The sequence below is a fragment of the Gymnoscopelus braueri genome (genome assembly GCF_963280865.1).
Source record: "Gymnoscopelus braueri genome assembly, chromosome: 5".
Lineage (NCBI taxonomy): Eukaryota > Metazoa > Chordata > Actinopteri > Myctophiformes > Myctophidae > Gymnoscopelus > Gymnoscopelus braueri.
This window is the reverse complement of record NC_137606.1, coordinates 5,337,996-5,357,683: the sequence shown is the minus strand read 5'-3', so window position 1 is coordinate 5,357,683 and position 19,688 is coordinate 5,337,996. Positions and strand designations below refer to the sequence as shown.

Here is a 19,688-nt window from a genome sequence, read left to right as displayed (position 1 = left end):
ATGCTTTTGTTTGGGCTTGTTTCTGAAGTGTAGTTGCTTATTTGGGCTTGCTTTCAAGATTCGTTTTGAAAATAGCTGATGTAATAGGGCTCCAGTGGTGAAACTGGTCGCTTCTTTTGGACTTGTTTTCATAGACCTGTTCCCTTGTTTCACTCACAGAATCTGTCAACACCAGAGCCAGCTCGGACTGCAGCTCGGACCAAACCTTTATCCCCCTCTCTCCCCCCTCTTCACTACCCCACAGCTATCGCCTTTAATAAAAGTGTTTGGGAGCTTTAAACCTGTGTGGGTGTGACTTGATGTCCAGCACCTGGCCTAAATGCAGGTAGTAGATGTGCACACAATCTCATCTCACTTGTTTTGGCTGCCAAACATACGCCATAACTTCATTATAAAAAAACAGAAAGTAAAAACATTTCATTTTCATTTTCATTTTCATTTTCATTTTCATTTTCATTTTCATTTTCATTTTCATTTTCATTTTCATTTTCATTTTCATTTTCATTTTCATTTTAGTGCTGTAGGTAAGTAAAAGTAAGTGGGTTGGAGAGGCTTATTGTCAGTACCAGCTTTGATTTTCTTGTGCCTATATTTCATTTTGTATGCACAACAAGTGACATTTAAACCTGTTTCACTTGATCTACAGTACATGAATTCAAGGGGCTTCTTTCATACTTTTTCAGTTTAGATCATTTCAATACTTAGACAAATTAAACAACTCTACATTTGCCTAGAATGTCATAAGAATCACGTTTCTTGATGCCAAAGAATCGATACAGATGAGATCGTGACACAAAATCATCTTCAATTTGATTATACATACATTTGACAGATGAAATATTACTTAAACATATTTTTGATATATTGCATATTTTTTCAACATTTAACATTTCCCCATGCATCACATTTAATTACCACTAGTGGTCCATGGGCAGCTTGTCGAGAACCACTGCCATACAGGGTGGTAAAGAGAGCGTGGTGACCCGTGACCACACTCCTTCCATGTCTGATGTCTGGGGCTTTTAAATCCACATGCCGGTGGTCCCTGACTGTATCCATAGCGGTGGGCTTCAACTCACCATATAGACGAAGCCCACCCCCCAATCCCCCCCCCCCAAATGGGAAAACGATTGTTTATTTAACTACTGTTTTATGGAATACCTAGTGACAGGAAGTCCTTAAACCAGCAGCAGTTACTATTTATATAGTTCCCTTTTCGAGTAAACACTCCCCCCCAACCACACCCACACCCCACCCCTAATGCTCCCACTCGCCCATACCCCCCTCCCCTCCCTGGACCCCCTCCCCCCCTCCCCACGGGCAGACACCCTGCCGGTGAGGAATGCACCCATTCACAAGCTGGTGTCCATCTTGGAGGCTTGCCTCTCACTTCCTGTTTCCATGGCTACGGCTTCCAGTCTCACCGCAGATGATCGCTGCTGCAGACAGTGGTGGAAGATGTACTCAGATCAACTTTTTTCACTTAAGTAGCCTTAAAGTCTCAATACGACAATATAAAATACTCTGTTACAAGTATAAAGGCCTCTTTTTGAAATGTTGAAATCACAAGATAACACATCAAATAATCATAGTGGAATGAAAAGTACCATATTTGCCTCTGAGATGTAGTTTAGTAGACGTATAAAGAATCGAAAAATCTCAATACTGAGCAGTATAAATACAAGTGAAAGCTCTGTATTCAATACTTTACTTGAGTAAAAGTGCAAAGGTATTGGCATCAAAATATACTATAGCAAAAGTAAAACTACTCATTATGCAGAATGTCCCATTTCACAAGTTTTCAAGATTTGTCAAAATCCATCGATAATAGCTGATCAACAAGCTCACAAAGTGGCACATCACAACGCTTTGTGAGCTTATAGATGTGCTATTTTCAAGTAGACAAGTATAAAATCTAAATCTGCAAAGTAACTTGTAACCAAGGTTTTCAAGTAGTATTAGAGTAAAAGGTTTTGCCTCTGAGAAGTAGTGGAGTAGAAGTATGGAAAATGGAAATAATCAAGAAAATTAAAAGTACCTCTAAGGTCAAGTATTCATAATGAAATGTTTAAACTCAGGATGTAATCATAACTAACTCTTAAGGTATTTTCACACAGGAAGCAACTGATGTGCATAGTAATTAATTTTCAATGAGAGGAGCGACAAGCGGGCACGACCCCGGGATACTGTCCCATTCATGCACGTCTCACGCACACGCCCGCCCGACCGCGATGAAGAGATGAAATGTGTTGAGCTTTTTTCTTCATGGCGCATTAAATGCGTCGCATCGCAATGCAACCGTATAGAAGCCAGAACACAGCCGTCGTTTTGCTCCCCGTGTGAAAAGCCCTTTTACTCAGAATTGTCTTCAAAATAACGACTTTTGTACTTAGCAGCAATATTTAGGTCTACTAACAATACTTCTAGTTGAGTAGGATGTTCTAGTACTCTTCCCACCCCTGTTTGAGTGCCAATGCTGTCAAACTGCACGATCACTACGTTGAACACGTGTAAGCTACAGCCCTGCTAGCTGCTATACACATGTTTGTGTGCGCTTGTACAGTACGAGGCAGCTGTGTTCTGATCCGCTCTACCCAAGCGGCGGCCCATAAATCACAAGGTCACCATGAGCCTCTGGGGAGTGGAGGAAACAGGGGTGATATTTCACCTCCAGCTCTCCCCAAGATACCCCCCCCCCCCCCAAAAAAAGATCCACTCTCGAGCGCTTCATTGAGACAGCCGCATGTCAACGTTGATTAGGGTCCCACGTCCGTGCGATGTGGAGATTGGTTAAACATCTGCGCCGAAAAAAAGCTGATGTTTGGTTGATGGCGGCTGTGTGCGTGTGTGTGTGTGTGTGTGTGCGGAGGCCTGGGGGTGCGGGGTTATAGGCCTGATCCGCTTTGCTAGCCCTGACAACTTTGTTTGGCAAAGCATTCGATGTCCATGTGTTTATGCCATGTAGTATTATTCACTGTGAGAACCACATAAACCGCTCGGACATGAGCTTGAATACGGAAGAACACGCACTGCGGTTACGCTTATGTGCTCCGTGTCATCTTGGCTGGGATTTGATGGGGCGAAGGGAGACCAGGATCGCCGGAAACACTTTGTCGGTAACTATGCAGGCTCACGAGAGGAACGTTCACATGAGGCAGTAGCCACAGCCCGACGATGAGCGATCTGTTGACAGTACACACACAGTGACTTGTGTATTGGGGAAAGTGTACGTGTGTGGTGGGGGTCTATGGGTCACTGGTTCTCTCCATGGGGTCCGTAGATCCCGAGGGGTCCTTGAGGGGGTTCCAGGGGGTCCCCAGCTGAATGATCGATAGTTGGGAACCAATATGGACCCTTATGGGTCTGAGAGTGTACAAATGGACCAAATGAACCCGTAAGGGTCCTTTTGGTCCAATTTGTACACTCTCAGGTTTAAAAGAACACTGAGGATTTAACTGTGGGCTCCCAAAGATTAAAATAAATCATCAATTGGGGGTCCATGGCCTAATGCTTATCAAAGTGGGGGTCTTTGAAATGAGAATCACTGGTCTAGGGTCAGGGTAGAGTCAGGAAAAGGGCACATGCAGAGTGTTGTGTGGGCGAGTTGCAGGGAGATGTGTGAATAAGTGAGATGTTCAACGCTGATGAAATTCCCAGAGAGCCCAGGATGAATCCTGAGGTTCCTGCTCACTGATGCACAAACCAGATGGCCAGGGGGGGTGCATTCACATTTCTCCTCTTTTCCCCCACTCTCTCTCTCTCTCTCTCTCTCTCTCTCTTTCTCTTTCTCTCTCTGTCTCTATTTCTCCATCACCCACCTACAACCAGACACACACAGTACCTGTGTACATAGACACGCACGCACGCACGCACGCACGCACGCACGCACGCACGCACGCACAGTCGCACACACACACACACACACACACACACACACACACACACACACACACACACACACACACACACACACACACACACACACACACACACACACACACACACACACACACACACACACACACACACACCTGTCCATGCCGTGAGATATACAGTCTTCTTTGGGAACCTTTTCACCTGTGTTGTATATATCTTTTTTCTACTCACTCTACTTTAAGTTCTTTCATCTATTCCACACAGTAATGCTCCCTGGCCTCTGGTCAGTCACAAGCAATGTGAACATATGTAAAGGAGTTCTATCTGAACGTCACACTTGTCAGTATAGTGTTTTAATTCGCTGTGTGACCGTTTTTTAACTCATTTTAAACTCAGCCTTATCCCCCAGGCTTAGACGACGCGTCGTTGGTTTGATTTATTGTCTCACTGACCAAGCGTGGAACCTTGAATAGCCCCGACTCGGCAGGGACGGCACTCCTGTTATCTGAAAAGTGCCTTTTAAATAGCACCGAGAGTCAGCCGTTCCTCTGGCTCCCCACTGACAGAGTCAACACAACCAAACGCTCCACTTCGCAGGCCGTAAACACTCTGTTGACAGTGACAGTGGTCAGAGGCTTATTATCCTGGCAGTAAGCTGGGTACAGCAACTCCAAACAAACCCGCGAGTGGTTTTAGATCAGGGGTTCCCAAACATTTTTCAGCTCGATACCTTTTTCTTCCAAACTTGAATGAATTAATCACTTACGCCCAATTGCAAGAAAAAAGTAGCTGATCTACAAGCTCACAACGTATAGTGATGCGATGCGTTGTAAGCTCGTAGGCTACATATGCTATGTTCCCTTTTTTTCCTGAACAAATATGCATGGTTTTACATAATAAAACATGTTTTTTTTAATAAATTAGACCAAAAGAAACTGGGTTGTGACCTTATGTTTGGGAAAAACTGGATTAGATTTATTGAAAGCTCAATTGGAATCACTTTCATTGTCCAAGCGTGCAAGGAGCTGGTATAATGAATACAAAATAAAAATAGATTATGAGGGAATATATACAAATAAATTGAAGCTATTTTTCTTTTAACACACCTCCCTTATGATCTTTTAACCATGACGAATAGCAAGAACAGCAAAGCAAAAACATTAATTACATCTTGTACATTATGTACAGTACATAATGTACAAGATGTAATGAATGTTTTCGCTATTTCTGAATTCTGAAAATGTTTACCTATTAATGACATGCCCAAAATAGGCAGGCTGGAAGCGATTAACCTGGCCTCAGCCTAACACAAACAGCAGCCTCTGTGCCTGCTGTTCTTATATCTACATTGTGACACATTGCTTGTGTATTCCCTATCCCAACAAACCGGCCCGCACCGCCTCTTGTATTTACAACAGAAGCCTGTGTGACGGATTATCGGGGAAAAGGTATTGACAAAACGTGTCGTAATCTTTCCGTATCTGATCTCGCCCCCGAAGCCAGCGAGGAAACAAAACTTGATACGAGTCCAAAAATGTGGGGCAGAGGTCACGGATTCTTTGTGCGCTTCGGTGTGCACCGTCGCCTCGCTCTCTGCCTGGCGAGGAGCGGAGTGGCGTTCTCACTCTGACATGTGGTGTGGTGTAGTGTTGTCCTCCAGAGAGAGAGAGAGAGAGTGCGGGCCGGCGTTGGTTGGCAGCCCCCGGCCCACAGATAAGTAAGTAGGTACCCCAGGGGTCCAGAGACAGCAGAGCCCCTCGGTGGATGAGAAGTGTCTCTGCTGTCAGCTTTAGTTCCCAGTATGCCCCCCCTCCCCCTTACCCTCCCACCCACCCACCAACCATCTCTTTGGTCCCGGGGCCCCTCCCTGGCCCTTTGTGTGCGGACCCCTGCTCCCTGTGGACTCTCGTCGCTCTCTGGCCTTTCACATGCGACTGTGTCCAATCACACCCCTCTCACACACACACCCGACACCCCCTCCCTCCCTCCCTCTGAACCCTGAGCCTCTGTCTCCATCTCCAACCAGCTCCTGACCCTGAGAGAGAGAGAGAGAGAGAGAGAGAGAGAGAGAGAGAGAGAGAGAGAGAGAGAGAGAGAGAGAGAGAGAGAGAGAGAGAGAGAGAGAGAGAGAGAGAGAGCAAGGCAGACATACTCATGCACACTAATAGAAGCAGAGAAAGAAAGAGAACACAGAAACGGTTACAGGAGGACAGAGTGCTGCCTGCCGGTGATGTGACAGATGTTTTACACAGTCAAAGCTGGAGTGTTGATTTAGGGTCCGTTAATTCCTCCATATACTGTAAGAATATCACTGGTAAAAAAAACAAAAACAAGACAGGATCTAATAACGGCACCTGTGGATTCATAATGTGTGAGTGCACACACACACTCATGCAGACACACAGACCCTCTTCTAGATGGCTCGTCCCATAGGAGCCATGCCGTAAAAAAAAGCTAATTGCACTTTCTACTGTTACAACTTGGTCTCTCTTCCAGAGATTATGTGCAAATTATATCATCTCTGTCGGGTGGAAACCTCATAACTGTTACTTTTCAAAAATAGCTAAAGTAGCAGATCTACAGTACAAGCTCAAAACGCTTCAAGCTTGTGGATCTTCTACTTTTGATGCTTGTGTGTGACGCTGTAGTATGATCAAATAGGCCTTTAATTTACGACAAAACTCAAAAAGTTAAAATATGGAGATACTGTAAGAGGTTTCTACCCGACTTCTGTTCTTACTAGCTGAATAATTACATTAATTCAACATGGACAGCGGTTCCAATCCCTCTGTGAGTGCAAACAGCACTGTCAGGAGAACCTGCTGTTTCCCCTCTCTCCCTGTCAGAGGGCCACAGGTTGCCGGGTTCTGACCCATACAGGCTTGCCCGAGGGCTCGAGGGGGCCCTCTTTTTGACCATGAGTCCAGGAGGAATGGATCTCACCTTCCACAGGAGTCAGCTGTCAGATGGTGAGCTGCACCTGCTGTCTGAGGCAGGGTGGTGGGGCCCCACATGGGGCCCCCCCGCCCTGCATGCATGCATGGGCCTTGGCCATCGCTGCTGCGGCGCTTCCAGAGATGATTGCGTTGTTTACACATACGTACAACAGACGACTGTTTTCACACACACACATACACATGCTCGCCCTCGCACACACACACGTACACACGCACGCACGCACGCACGCACGCACGCACGCACGCACGCACGCACGCACGCACGCACGCACGCACGCACGCACGCACGCACGCACGCACGCACGCACACACGCACGCACACACACACACACACACACACACACACACACACACACACCGAGGCCTCACTTGGCCAGCGGTCTCTCTCCTCTCATTCCTGGTGAAGGGCGTCTCACCTATGTGCTGATGATGAGGAAGTGACCAGAGCCAAACAACATTGGTCCCATCCAACCCGACATCTTCCGCTGCCAAGAGTGACCCATGGCTATTAGCTGTTCAAACATCTCCGTGCCACAAAACTTTAATTCAATTGAATGGGGGCACAGTGAGAGGCAGTTTGAATCTACAACGGGCGGTGTTTTTTCCACACTGGCTGTATAAAGCACCTTCACGACTGGGAGGTCAGTTTCACAGATTAAACTAAGGAACTATGGTCCTAATCAACCAACAGCTTCCAAATGAAAAATGAAGGCTTACTGATGGTAATCATAATGCATTTCTTAACACTCCTCCGTCCAAACCGACATGGTAGGGGTTTATTCTAATCAATTAAATGTCCAACAACAACATTGCTTTGACATCAGACAAAACTACAATAGACAATGAAATAATGTTCACACAACTTGGAAGTAAAATTCCATTATATGGTCTCACCTTATCATTAAAAAGCCACAGAAAATATTCTCTTAATTAATAATTCATGAATAAAATATTTTGTTGTTGTTATATGCCTGCTTTGTGCCAAATAATTTATTTCTTTATTAAAGGGATACTTCACTTTCACATAAAATAAACATTAAAAAAATATATTTAAAAAAAATGAAAGAAGTTATGGCAAAATAAAGGCCCCCTCACACATTAGTAGGACACTCTAATGCGTGAGGGGGCCATGAATTTTCCATTACTTTTTTCATTTATTTTTTATATATTTTTTAAATGTTTATTTTATGTGAAAGTGAAGTATCCCTTTAAGTAGGTGTGGAAGAAAATATTTTATTGTGCCATTTTACACACTTTACACACACACACACACACACACACACACACACACACACACACACACACACACACACACACACACACACAAACAAAAACGAATAAACAAAACGTTTTAAAAATATATATATAAAGCGGCCTAGCTCGCACAACCTGGCTGAGAGTGTTTTAACAAGGCAGTGTCAAACTAAACCTTGAATGTTCACAAAAAATACAGTAGTTTAGTTATAACTATGCCATGTTGAATCCACTTGCATTGTTTCACACAAAATGGCTACAGAATGTTTTTCACTCATAGCCTATAATAGCAGGTGAGTGGGTCGGAGGTGAGGTGTGTTAGCCTATATGGTCTTGAAAGGCATGGATGAAGTTTTCTTTTCTTCTTTTTTTTTTGCTAGAGCTCAGTGGTTCTCAAAGTGCGGTACAGGGACCCTCAATGTTCCTTGAGGGGGGTTCCAAATGGATTTTTTTGGGTTCCATTTTTGTACACACTCAGAGTTATGGGGGTATTTGAAATCATAAAGTTTGAGAACCACTGGTAGTGGTAAAGCTTTAACTCAGTCCAGAGAGCCCTCCTCCTCCTCTTCTCTCTCCTCCTCCTCCTCCCTCCGTCCTACACACACACTACACCAGAGAGAGAGAGAGAGAGAGAGAGAGAGAGAGAGGAGGAACATTCCTCGTTTGACGATCGGGTGCTCGTCGTCGACTCGACGCTGCCATGATTTGCTGAGCAGCAACTCGATCCCTCTTTGCTTTGGTTTCTTCAAAGATGTGCGTGTTGTCGAGTTCAGGACAGTCGTAGTGGCGATCGGGGACGTGAAAGGAGTTGGAGGAAGGCACCAGATCACAGAGAGAGAGAGAGAGAGAGAGAGAGTCCTGGGACGGGACAGGAGGACAGGACGGGACGGGGATCAAGTCCAAAAGTATTTTTTTACGCGTTGCGATCAGCGCTGACTGCCGATCGCACCTTTTTGGATCCGATCGTTATAGATCCAGCCAGCAACTGTTTTGATTGTTTGTTTGTTGTTTTACCCCGACTTTTTTTTTCAAGTTTCTTCTCCTGATGCACTTTGAGCCCGTGTCTAATGGAGGGCCCCGTGCGGATCTGTCATCATCATAATAATAATGCGTTTTTCTCCTGATCCACCCGGTGATTCTTCGGCAGCGTTGACCCTCCTGCAAGAAGAGAGAGGTAAGAGGGTCTGTGTGTGTGTGTGTGTGTGTGTGTGTGTGTGTGTGTGTGTGTGTGTGTGTGTGTGTGTGTGTGTGTGTGTGTGTGTGTCTGTCTGTGTGGGTCCGCTTTTTATAGGGTACAACATAAAACACTCTTTAAACGAGCATGACATTCGGTATAACGCCATTCCACATCTGTATGTTTCTGGTTTCAACCGTACATATACGAAACTCTGTCAAGTTTTTTCCCCTCACACTGTAAAAGCACAGCAGCTCTGGATCTGAATACATACATGCGCTATAATAATTGGGGGTCTAAGTATGTGGGCCTGTGTGTATTTATTAGGCTGCTGTACCATGATTCATTATAGAAAATAATATAAACCATGTGGTTCCCAAACTCTTTTAGCTCAAGACCCAAAAGAGAAATTAGACATAATGCCCAGACTAGTGAAAATAGCAGATATACACGCGTTGTGTTGTGAGCTTGTGGATTTTCTATTTTCACTACTTCTTAAATGTTTTTCTTATTATTTATTAATGGTTATTAGATGTTTTGATTTTATTTACTTTTGAAAAAAACGGGGAAAAAAGAACAGTTGTGACTTTTGTTTAAACTTTTTAAATATTTTTAAATACATACAAAAATATTTCTTTAATGTAGGAAACAAAAAAAAAGGAGATATGTACTCGTGAGACATAAAAATTGGTCTGCGACCCAACCATGGGTCCCGCCCCACTGTTTGGGAAACAGTGATCTAAAGCACTGTAGGAATATGCGCTTGTAGACCTATAATAGATTGTTTTGTTGTGTCAGAACATAATGTATAGGTCTATATATAATTATTGCTTGAGCATCTATGTGCCATATGTGAAGAGTACAACGTTTTTGGAGCATTTTAAATAAACCTGTAGCCTATATGATGTTTAATGCACCAAGATAATTCTGAATAATTAAGTTCCCCACATAGCCTACTATAACTAGGCTATACTGTATATTGGTTTAACCAAGTCTCTGAACTCTCTTTCTCCAAACTAGATGAAGGAAAAGTCCTAGATGTAGCTATTTGGTCAATTCAAAGGCAGTGATACTGAGTTTAGAACAACCTCGCAAGAACTGAAGCTTGTGTTGAAAACAGATTGCCTGAGGGCTGCATTTTTGTCTTGATGAAAGATGAAAGAGCATTTTTAGAAATGTCAAATATGTCCCATGGTTGACACTTTGGTGTCAGAGTCATAAAAGGTGAAAATGGACTGGGGGGCAACTAATCCTTCAGACATCTGAAACATGACTTTGTTCTCTAGTCAACCTTGATGGACTTCCTTTCAGAAACCAACTTTATGCCACGGCTTGCAGTGTTCAGAAACTTAACTCCTCATATACTAATACTTGAAGAACCTTTGTCGCTCACAGAGAGAGCATTTAATTGTCATCCCCATTCCCCAGTGATAGTCAGATAGGCTCTTTTATAAATCTACAATATGTGAGTGGTGCTGTAAAACTTCAGAAATTAACAAATGTAATGTCACTCTAATGGTACTGTCTGGGTATAAGAGTTAACAATAATAGTGTCAATATATGTATTCATATGAAAGTGATAGTTTTCATTGACAGGGATGGTGCTTTTTGCTGATGGCTATTGTAAATATCTACCACACAGTCAAACCCTGAGTGTTGATTTAAATCTGAAAGTGTACAAATGGAGCCAAAGGGAGCCTTACAGGTCCATTTTGCTCCATTTGTATTTCCACTTGAGTTAAATTAGCATGGATAATCTACTGTGTAAGGGTTCTATAACTGCAGTAACTATCACATAAAAGGGAAGAGAGAAGATACAGATGGTGTAACTATTGTCTGTTGACAGAAATCAAGCCTCACTGAAGACTTTGGCTCTTGTGCATCAGTGCTCTCTCAGGTCTTTTACAGCAGTGGTAGACCTCACTTCTTAACTCATCTATAACTCCTCATGAGCTACAAACCCCAGAGTCATAGAATTGTTTCATTTGCCAACTTTGAACAGATATATATATAACCAGCAGAATCAAGTCTTCCGTTTTCAGATATAGTACAGTGTAGTATATATAGTGTATTTTAATGACTCAGCCTTTATAATGTGTCCTTTGATTGGGGATATGTTATATATATGACTGCTTTGGCCATTTCTAAGTCAAGTAATACAAGAGCAGACATTTGAATTAGTTGCATAGTCCGGAATCTATATTCCCATTCTCAGACAGCTCTGGCAATTTAAACATCATGGTAAAAGTGAATTCTCCATATTTCAGAAGTCTGAAGCATTCAAATAACTGAAATTGTTTCAGACTCACAATTAACACTCTTTGCAGTGTATATCCACAAATAACAACTTCTGATTGCACACTTAAATATAATGTGACTTAAATATAAGTCACATTGATAGTCATATTAGAATCCAAGACCAAGCTTCTCGCTGATGGCGTGTCTGAGCAGAAACAAAAATGTCTATCAGGCTGAGGACTTCTACAAGTGAGAGTAGCGATGAACCTGCTGAGATAAGACCCTCACACCTTTTTTTTCTCTCCCCTCCAATTTCCTCAGTCTAGCGCTCACCCCTATAACGTGGGCTTCACTGGGACTTTTGTTACATAGGGGTTAGACTCAGAAAATGGAACACTTAAAAGTTATCGAGAACAAAGTCCTGAGTCCGTCTCGAATGCATGACATCCAGTCGGTGGGACGCGCATGGGCGCCCCCAAACAAAACACTTTCAAGTTCAAACAGTGGCTGGCGCATTGTCACGTCCGTGGGGCGACAAGGAGACACTTCCGATGGCTTTCAAATCCTTTTCACCGCCCTCCTATATTGGGCCAGCTTCTGACAGGATCAGAGAGGCTTGCTTTTGTTGCCAAGGCTAAGCCAGCAGAGATGGCATCGGCATTAGTCGAACATATGGATGCATGGCGGTATTTTTAGCTCAAGCTATCACTCAACAAGCTCTCAGCGTGTGAGTTTACCCACAGTAAATGTTTGTGTATGGTGAATGTGATTCGACGAGACGCCGGGCCCGCAAAAGCCCCACAAAGGCTACAAACTACGTTTGTTTTAAAAGCACGTTCTTTTGACTCGGAGAGAAATTAATAAGTCATTAGCGGGCCGGCTCTTATCACAGAGGCTGGAACAAAGCACAGCCACGCTATTAAGTGTGCTACAATAATGTTTGAATGATTAGGGCACTGGCTAATGATAAACATATGTTGCCGTTGTAGAAGTATGTTAAGTGGGCAATTTGAATGTAAGCATGTGTAATGACACCAGCCCCTGCTCTCATAATGGCCCTGTTGATGATTCTGACGCAGTATTATAGTCACTGACCCCCCTCAACCTGCACACACTGGAGACACACAGAGGGCACCCGCTTTCAGAAAAGCCCTTGATAAATGGAGGTTGATTAGCAGCTAGTTACAGGAGTTGTAGTGATGCAAAAAAAATTAAAGTGGAGAACGGTATAAATTGCTTTGAAAGAAAGAAACTTTGACCACAAGGTGACGTCTCGCAGGTAATGGTTAAGTATTTGTTTAAAAAAAAGGCATAAATAAGGCGTTATGGACCGATACATGACTTTGTACCACACAATAAAATGCTTCGTGGATCCTACAGGTCCAGTTAGTTATTTTTGTACACTCTCTGAGTTTTATTCCTGGCACAGGGTCCTGATGAGCTTCGGCCAGCATAAAGCCTTCATCAGAGCTTATAAAAAACTAGTATTTGAACAGAAAAGCTTGTCTCTGTGAGAGCAAAACCCCCCCCTTGTGTTGTCAGTGGACGGAATAAGAGAGATCTGAATGGTGGATATGTTGAATGGCTGGGCTGTGAGAAGTGGTTCTCTTAGATGGAGAGGGCGTGTCCAGATGGGTGACAAAGTGGTCTCAGTGTATTTTTGGGAGTCTGCCGCCCCCCCCACCCCTGCCTCTGCCATACAGATGTGAGACAGGGCAGCAAACCCCAGCCTGGCCCTGGAGGGGATGACATTCTTCGGTTTAAGCGGTTAAATAAAATTGCGGTTGCTTGTTTATTTGCGTTCAGGCTCTGACCTGTATTGTCGTCGCTGTGTACAAGATCTGCTGCTGTGTAACCAGGCAGGCGTACTGAAAACACCAGGTCTTACAACAGGGGCATAAATATATTATAATATAATAATGAATATTGAGCAGCTAAACTCGCCTCTCGTCACAATATTTTGACCAGTTGGAATGGAGTCTGAATAGTTTTTCTAAATCTGGGATGGGATAATCCATTTCAGCTTCTTAGCGAAATAAAGCAGAATTTAGTACATTGTTGTTTTGGGTGACTTTTAACCTCCTGTACTCATAAACCTGTGGTTTGAAAATGTGGATCATTTAAAAAAAGAAGAGTTAAAAAGTCAAGTCAAATGTATTTCTTCAGCACATTTCATACACAGGGCAACATGGAGTGCTTTACAGCTATGCAATCAAACTACAAATGCAGGTTATATATATATACACACACACTCACAGTTGTTAGTGCACTTATACAAAGAGTGAGTACAGAATATACCAATCTCACAACAACCAAAACACACACACACACACACACACACACACACCCACACCCACACACACACTTAGTATTTTATTTTTATTTAATTCACTTTTTTATTAAAGCAGTCTGTAGGAAGGCAGAGAAAGACCAGCACAGGGGAGTGGGCGCTGGAGAGACTTGAACCTGCGGGGCCAGCAGCACGGGAACCCACCATTCCAGAGACAGGGGCCGTAACCCCAGCCCCTCCCCCGTGTCATGGATTTTGATTTCTAGTTTTTTTCCCCTCCCACATTTCTTAATGTCAGACTTTTTTTTTCTTTCCTACTTAGCAAGGTCCATCTCCCATTCGTCAGGGCTGAATGCAGCACTCGGGGTCCATTAGATGGACAGAGAGAGGGTTTGGGCAGGTTGCCAAAGAGACCCCCATGTTTTAAGGAGCCAGGAGGGTGCTGATTGACATCACCCAGCAGGCATGAGGCAAGGAGGCTGATGGGAAAAGATGGGACGCTTGTGGTCAGAGAAAAGAGTCTCAGATCGGGTTCTTGTGACTGCTGGCTCGGCGGGTGCACCCCGCTGCTGCTGCAGCCGGGCACAAGAAAGAACTTCATTTCCCTCCGCAAATGCATTGTGGCAGAAAGCAGCATAGGAGTGCAGAAGTCAATCAAACTAATCGATTTAATAAATATTAATGAAGTAAATTTTTTACAGGAGACCATTGTATGATAAAGTATAAAATAGGGCTTGAAGTGGTTGAACTGGCTGATTCATTGATGTATAAACATTTAAACAGAAACGCTTAGCAATTACTTGATTAATCGAAAAAGGAATCGATAGAATAATTGCTAAGAAAATAATCAATAGTTGCAGCCATAACGCAGTGTGAAGTTAAATCAGGTGAACTGGACATGGTGGCTGTGTTGAACCGTCCAGATGTACGCGGTAGCCTCGGATGTCACCTCTGTTTATGCGGAGCTGTCACGGGTAGCACTTCTTATCTGCTTCTCGCTCACACACCGTCATTATTTTGACTACAGAATACATACGTCTCTCGGCGGGAGCCTTCGCAAGGTGTTTCTAACATGTCCAGAGTCCGACAGATCGTGTAAACAGCCCGGCACCGACTGTGAAGTGTTCCTCAAGCGCGTTCCTTTATGTTACAGATGGACAGGGTGCCTCACTCTGATGCACGTTCTCTCAAATGTCAACGGGGACCAAACTGTAACGCAGAGTGTGTATACACATTACACAAGCTTTCAACAGATGCTTGTATCCAGTTTCTGTGAATTCATAACCTCGGAGGACCTGAAAGGGGATAATGACTTTCGAGAGAGATTAAGAAATGAAATGAGAAACATCGGGGAGCGTAATTGTTAAGACAAACAAATAGATTTTGGCGCAGCAGAAACAGATGTTCCAGCCAGCCACTGAATGCGGCGAGCGGAGCGATGTGGGCCATGTTCCCACTCTAAATAGGACTGCAGTTAGCGGAGCCAGAAGCCTGGCTCACACTTTGTTTTCTTAGCTGTAAAGGTACTATGGCTTACACCAGATGTATTGCTGTGTTTTTGAAGTGTGATAAGGTGAATGTGATGTAACAGTTTTAACCACTGGAAACCTAGCATCCCTGTTCTGGCCTGGGGGCGAACTTTCTGCACAAATAGGCGCTCACAAAGCCGCTCACAAAGCATTGTATTTGGGTTCAAGTGGTTAACAGACAAATCGATCCTCTGTAGGCTGTGTCCTGCTGGCAAGAGTTGTACTAAGAGTGGTGTTAAGAGCTATATGGCATGAAATATGTTAAAATTGTTTACTTTTCTTCAGGGCTCGACTATAATGTTGCTCACTGCTTGTTTGTGCCTATTGGAGGAAACGCTAGCTGTCTTGCAGTGTCCTGTTGTTTTGTGGGTGAAATTCTGTGCTGTGTATTTTAGTCATGTATATTAGCTACATGCAGTTGACCTCAGAGAAGAAAATAAAAGGTCCTATACCGTGATTCATTCAACATGGCTTCAATACACAATAGTTACCTCCCACTAAAACCAACAATTTATCTTGTTGTTGTCAAGCAATGCATGATGGGAGCCCGGGCTCCCCCAGCCCATGTCTTCCTGTAGTTTCTTAGTTCAACAGCAAATGAATCTTTATCCTTAAGGGAAAGTTTGTGAGTGAACTCCTGAACCGCATTCTCGCTGACAGCTCCCACGGAAAGAGGAGTGTTCCAGAACGTACAAGAGGGAATTTTTTTCTTCTTTTTTGCATCCTCAGCGTCTTCCTGTTTGCAAGATTAATTTCTCTCTCTCTTCCTGAAATTGACCCTACTAAATATGCCTCGCCTAATCCGTTAGGTGCCTCGCTGTGGCCCATGGGAGCCCGGAAAACGGGGAGTACAACCGCAGCTTTCTATTTCAAATGCTGAACCAATAAGTCACATATGTGACATGGGTTTTCGCCGAACCAGAATGTGTGCGCTGTTGCAAAGTGCCGGCGAGAGGATTCAGCAAGACTATATTAAGGCAAAAGCAGTGGCTGGCACTCCCCTCCGGGGCTGACAAACAGGCTGCTTGTTTGAAGGGCTGTTTTTCTCCCAGATCAGAGCCGTGGTGTGAGGCACTGTGGGTACTTCTGCTGCCTCTGGGCCTGTGGTTGTGGGTGCCATTTTGGGCCTTCCCTGCTGGAAGACGTGGCCCCCTCTGGGAGCTATGGAACCCCTTATTTGTAAGAATATATTCAAAGTGAGCAAGAATTTGAGGGAAGAAAAGGTGCGGTTGAGCCATCCTGCATTGTTCCACGAATTGGACGCAGAATCTAAAAGATTGTGTGGTATGATGTTTGTGGTAGCGTAGGCCGTAGGGTTGTCTTGTGGTAAGACTGTGAAAACGATATCCCTGATGCCAGTGTGAGATAAGTGACCTGAGATAAATATAGTATGCACTGGTGTTGCTGCTGCAAAGCCCCACAGTAGCAGAGCAGACACACACCACGCACCCCCCCAAGCCTGCGTACGCCACGGCGTGGCACACACTAGCAGGCGGTTTCTTTTATTATTGCCGTGATTTGCTGTTGTCACAAGGCCCGTGTTGGTCTTGGCGGCGTCGGGGGGGGGGGGGGGGGGCGTATGTCATCTGTCAAACGCTCACCTCCCTAAACGCTGCGTTATCGAGACGCCCCGGATCCCAAAACACATAGAGGGGTTTTAATGATTTGACCAAGATCCAAAAGTGGAAGCCTACAGACTTGCGATCGTGTTGAAACCTCACCGCCCCAGTTTGTTTTGCGTCCGCTCGGCTGCCACACAACAAGCGTGGAGTGTTACGAGGCGAGACGGATAAACATTTAGACAACCTAAATAAAGCGTTTACAGGGCCATGTTTGGAGCGACATATTTACGCTCATGTTCCTCTAGACATGTACGGTACGGTACGGTACGGGGAGTGGGGCTGGGCGGGTTTGTTTGTTTGGGGTTTTGGAAAAAGAGATTTAGCAGAAGTGGTGGAGAAGACAGATTCCGTTTTAACTGTTTACACGTGTTTGTTTTGCTTCCGTCTGCTGTGTTGCCGATGGGAGCAGGAACTGGCCTATAGTGTCTCTCTCTCAACTGCTCTCCGTTGCCAGTAAACAGCCACTGCTCTCTGTTGTATCTGCAGCACACGTCATTTATCACTTTGAGAAATGAAAATGCTGTGTCGCTTTTTTGTACCTCCCAAGTAAGACACGCACGCACGCACACACACACGCACACGCACACACACACACACACACACACACACACACACACACACACACACACACACACACACACACACACACACACACACACACACACACACACACACACACACAGACACTAAATGCAATCCAACTTATTATTTTTTTTTCTTCCTAGCTTCGAATATTCTCCACAATTATTTGTTGTGTGTGTGTGTTTTTTTTCTTTCTTTTCCTTTTTTTAAACCTTGGTTTCTTGTTAGTGTCTGTTTGGAATATGGCTGTCATTTTGTTTTCATTTGTAGATGTTTGGAATTACGTCGGTTTAATATATGTTTTAGGCTGAAAGTGCTTTTGGTCGGCGGCCAGGGAACTATCCGCCCGGAGACTGAGCAGGGTCTGTTGTCCACGTCTCCGACGCTTGTTGCCGTAGAGACGACGGAGTGATGGAATCCAGGAGAGCATGGGGAGGGAGGGAGGGCGGGGGCATGGGGGGGGGGCTAGGGAGGACAGGGTGCATGGAGGAGCAGGGTGGTGGCGGGGAGGGGGGGGCGGTGTTGGGGGCTGTATTGGCTCACGATGTGCCCACAGCACGCGAACCCGAAACGGCAGAAGAAAAAAATACAATGGCGTACAGAATGAGGCACAGCTTTTCCATTAAACGTGAACATTCTCAAGAAGGCCACTTCATCTATTTAGTAGAACGCCCTTTAGAATGTACAAGATGTAACCAAATGGACCCTTTACGGGTCCATTTGGTTAGATTTTGTACACTCTCAAGTGTTAAAAGCGCCCGAGTGGAGCACAGGGTTTTCCATTAAAAGTGAACATTCTCAAGACCTTTGGCAAACACTATATTTTTCCCCCCTGTGTCCACGCCCATCCTATTCCCTGTCATTTCTCTTAATCAGGGCTGAAAGTGAAGGAATGCGAGTGGCCAGGTTTCCTGTGCCAGCTGTCATGGACGCGCCACCACCATCTCCGGGAGGCTGCGGCTGTAAGAAAATCATATCCACCGTATTTCGAACGCTGCGATTGTGGTATCAGATTGTTCCTAATACGGTGGCACGTTTTCTATATCTCTGCTGTCCGGCAGAAACCTGCTAACGCCAAAAAGTGGAGTTAGGAGGTTTTGTTCATCATTGATAAGAACAGCTGAATGAACCTCCAAGCTCACAATGAGGTTGGGGGTCAAAAGGGGGTGGAGCCTGGACTCAGCAAAACCAGCTAACTCCACCCCCCTTTGGTGGAGTTAGCTGGTTGAGCAGAAAGTTTGAGGATTCAATGGAGTTAGCTGGTTTTGTCAGAAGCGCTTTTTATTGCTTTTCATTGGTTCTAAATTTTTTTTAATTTAAATGTATTGTTCAGTTCAAAATCAGACCCTCACCTGTGGCTCATGTTGGAGTACGGTTGGTAAATATAGATATTATATCGATATCGTGATATGAGACTAGGGACTGGGGATTTTGGATATCATAATGATATGGCATAAGTGCTGTCTTTTCCCAGTTTTAATCACTTTATATAAGTCCTATTTTAATACTTTCAAAATGTTTTGAAATCTTAAAAAATTGCGGAATACAACACTTTGTGAGCTATTTAACAATAATTAATAATTCATCACAATACAATGGCCACAATATCGATATCAATGTTTTTGGTCAAAAATATAGTGATATTTTATTCTGTCCATATGGCCCAGCCTTACTTGGCACGTGTGGAGATCTCATTGGAGGTCAACCGTCGGTTGCTTTCATGCGTTTACCTCCTATACACGAGGTTCGTTCCCCCCTGTGGGGCTGAAAGGCCGGTGAAATCAGCCGTAAGGGCCAGAGAGGGCTCCTACAATGGGAGAGGGCTTGTTAAGGGCTCCTCGTTACCAGCCGAGGGTCTGGAGGTGGCCCTGTGTGCTGGCGATACCCAGGGATCCGTTTCCAGGAGCCCGAGACGGCGGCCTATTGAGTTTGGGCCCCTGTGGTTAATCCGCCCGCTTGTTCAAGGGAACCTTGGGAAGAAATTCAAGAAACCAGCGTAACTATCTACCCTTCCCAGCCACCGCGCCCCCCCCCCCCTACCCCACCCCCCTCCACAGTCCCACACCCCCACGCCCCGAACGCACAAATTCCCAGGAGAAAAACAAAGTAGTCACACAACAATCTCCAATTAAGGTTGGGACTTATGTACTGTACCGCCATTGAGTC

At 44.5% G+C, this 19,688-nt stretch overlaps 1 protein-coding gene across 2 annotated transcripts in view; it reads left to right on the top strand.

Moving 5' to 3' along the window:
* The first annotated feature begins 8,742 nt into the window (after positions 1–8,742).
* The window catches only part of cdon (cell adhesion associated, oncogene regulated), a 46,282-nt gene continuing 35,336 nt past the window's right edge, over positions 8,743–19,688 (top strand). For both annotated transcript variants that reach the window (XM_080429675.1, XM_080429674.1), the window contains exon 1: positions 8,743–9,261. The gene's annotated coding sequence lies outside the window, so the exon portion shown is untranslated. The remainder of the gene's footprint in view (positions 9,262–19,688) is intronic.